The sequence below is a fragment of the Etheostoma spectabile genome, chromosome 1 (assembly GCF_008692095.1).
Source record: "Etheostoma spectabile isolate EspeVRDwgs_2016 chromosome 1, UIUC_Espe_1.0, whole genome shotgun sequence".
Taxonomy (NCBI): Eukaryota; Metazoa; Chordata; class Actinopteri; order Perciformes; family Percidae; genus Etheostoma; species Etheostoma spectabile.
This window is the reverse complement of record NC_045733.1, coordinates 13,608,159-13,611,357: the sequence shown is the minus strand read 5'-3', so window position 1 is coordinate 13,611,357 and position 3,199 is coordinate 13,608,159. Positions and strand designations below refer to the sequence as shown.

The window sequence follows — 3,199 nt, the reverse complement described above, 5'->3', positions numbered from 1 at the left end:
ACTTTTGGAGAAGAAAGGGCACAGAATTTAATGAAAAGAACCTCTGTTCAACTGTTAAACATGGGGGTGGATTAATCATGCTTTGGGGTTGTATTGCAGCCAGTGGCACAGGGCAACATTTCACGAGTAGAAGGAAAAATTGATTCTATAAAATAACTTGATGCCATCTGGGAAAAAGCTGAAGTTAAGGAGAGGATGGCTTCTAAAAATGGATAATGATCCTAAACACACCTCAAATTTCACGGTGGATTACATCAAGAGGCGTAAACTGAACGTTTTGCCATGGCCTTCACAATCTCCTGACCTCAACATAATTGAAAATCTATGGATAGTCCTTAAAAGAGCAGTGCGTGACAGACAGCACAGAAATCTCAAAGAACTGGAAGACTTTTGGAAGGAAGAATGGGCGAAGATACCTCAAACAAGAATTAAAAGACTCTTGGCTGGCTACAAGAAGCGTTTCCAAGCTGTCATACTTGCCAAAGGGGGCAGTACAAGGTGTTATTAACTCTGCAGTGTGCCCAAATTTTTGCAGACGCCATTGTTTTGTTTTTTGCTATTTTGAAAGTGTAAATGATGGAAATAAAATCTAACTTTTTTGACATATTATACGAATGTCTAATCTGTCATTTGATGCTTTTTTGAGATTCTTTCAACTTTTCTTGGCTTCTTTATGCACATTAATAAAAACGTGTAACTGGGGTGCCCAAATTTTCGAGCCCTACTGTATAGTGTTTGCTCTTGCAGATTTGCACATCATAGAAGACGTAATGTTGGTTGTTTATTGGCCATGACATGACTTAGTAGAATATGTGCCTTTCTAGATTGCAACATTTACAGGCTAGTGTCCTAGATTTGTTTGAACACAACCAGCATAGTCAGTTTCCTGGACCCAGGATGAGATCTTACCTGGGCTTCTTTAATCAGTATATGATGATTATGCCATGCAAATAAATGGGATAATCCCCAAATCCAAACCTGGGTACCAGTAGTTCACATATTTGTTATCAGCAATAGCTTTACAGTTTCCTCCACAAATTCAGCAGACTATCAGTGGGTGTAGGAGATTTGGCAGCAAATTACATTATGATGCAGGGCTTGTGCCCATGTTCTGGACACACATTCCAAAGAAGACACACACACAGAGCATGTTACACTCTGCAGAGCAACACTGACGAGAGCAGGTTTGTTTCCCCATCTGTCTCTCCCTTTCAGTCTACTGAACTGTCCTCTGTCTTTTCTTTTGGGGGAAATTCATTTCTTAATTGATTTGTAACTGTGCCTTTGCCATTTCAATCACTCTGGCACAAAAACACAAATATGTGTTGATTCAACAAAACTTTTTTCTTGTATTTTTTGGACTTTGTATTAAAACTAAATACTTTGAATCTGACAGCACCATGTTTTACCACGTTGTTGGTGTCAAAGATAAATAGTATTTTTTAGTAGAATAAAAATGAACTTATAGGGAATGTGCCATTAAGTGGTCTAGTTTGAATTTGTTGTTGAATTAAGGCTCACATATTCCATATGCTTTTCTTTATCATAGATGTGTTTTTTTTTATAAAATCACCTTTAACCAAGTCATGAAACTGACACTGCAGGAACAAAATTAGGATGATTCTTTAGTTTTGTCAGTGAGCATTTGTCATTCAAACAAATGGAAACCACCAGATAGCTTATCTACTTGTGTGCTACTGTATTATTGTGGCACATATTAACAATTCAAGCCATGCAGCTAGCTGAAGGATAAAAGGAGAAAAAAAAAATGTTCCAGAGTTACAAATCCCTTGTATAGGAGAATAACATTTAAATTTAAAATGTCAAGCTTTTCCTTTTAGGTTCTGCTTCTACAGCATGAATTGATTGTTATTTATCCTGACTGATGTTCAAATGTAATTTCCATCTTCTGTTTAGCATTTGGGATAGAGACGTGACAAACGTGTGAAACAGTATCTTTTACGTCTTTCATGTTACTTTCCTTGTTTTGATGAAGGGTGATGGGGAATTCAGCAACCTCTGGATTCTGTTGTGTTCTTTAAATCATCAATGCTGCATGTCCCAGCAACCGTGCATTTGTCACCAGGCTGTTAGCCCAGTTGAAGCCAATTACACCTGATCCTGGAAATCCTCTACAAGCACAAATCCATGTTATAGACTGTGTCTGAGGGAGGATGTATTTCAGCTGCATCTGGGGATTTTGTGGGCACCAGCCCACAAATAGGTCAGTATGCAGCTAATTTACTGGTGTGTAACTAATTTACAGTACTAATTTCTATACTCATCAGATGTTCCTTGTGGGTTGATAGATGAAATAAATAACCTACTCCAACCTCACTGGTACAGTAATGTTAGCAGCACTTATACGCTCAGCAAGTCAAGGGGTTGATTGTGAAGGACTATTAAGGATATAAATCAGAATTTGCACTTTTTACATTCTCTGTGTATGTCAGTGCGAGTGAAAGTGTTGTAGTAGACCTGGTTAATACATCCCTATAAAACAAGGCAGACAAAGAATGTTGCTGGATGACTTGTCGGTGGTGAAGACAGACCACGGCACACAGACTGACTGACAGTACTTGTGCAATAAACAGTTGATTAGCGGTCTTCAAGATTATACTTAATTCCTTTGTAATTGAGACCTGACCAGGGACCCAAGTCGTTCTGGGTCCAGGTAAACCCATTGTTTTGTATCTCAGGCTGTGTGTCAATATGTCTAATCCCTCAATAGATCCGAGGAGACAAACTAACTGTGGAATCAGATTAGTCTCAGTATTGATAAATTCACAGAGAAGGATTCACAAATGTATTTCAGGATTTATAAATAAATTGGCTAAAACAGAAGGAGCAATCTAATTGGCTGCAGATAATTCCCTGTTGAAAAAAAAAGCATTTGTGAATCTGTCCTGATGAGAGAGATAGAGTTTCAAAAAACCTGCACAAAGATGCAGTGAGGTTCACACATGACATTTGTATATGCAGGTTCAACAGTCAATACCTCAAGGATAGGAAGACACTGACTGGAAGGCTGGGGAGGCTAGTGGAAGAGCGCACTCGTGATAGGCGTGGGAGACCTGAGGCAAAGAACCACGGGGGGACACAGGGACTGGAGGCTGGTACAGAGAAAAGCCGAGGCAGGGCGATGAGGGAGGGAGACCAAGGGAGGAAGGCAGCTGACCGGAGATGAGAGGTCGAAAAA

The 3,199-nt window shown here is 39.4% G+C and overlaps 1 long non-coding RNA gene across 1 annotated transcript in view; it reads left to right on the top strand.

The window, feature by feature from the left end:
• The window catches only part of LOC116692487 (uncharacterized), a 9,385-nt gene that overhangs the window by 4,387 nt on the left and 1,799 nt on the right, over nt 1-3,199 (top strand). Inside the window, exon 2 of the long non-coding RNA XR_004332709.1 lies at nt 262-263. This is a non-coding gene — a long non-coding RNA (uncharacterized LOC116692487). The remainder of the gene's footprint in view (nt 1-261; nt 264-3,199) is intronic.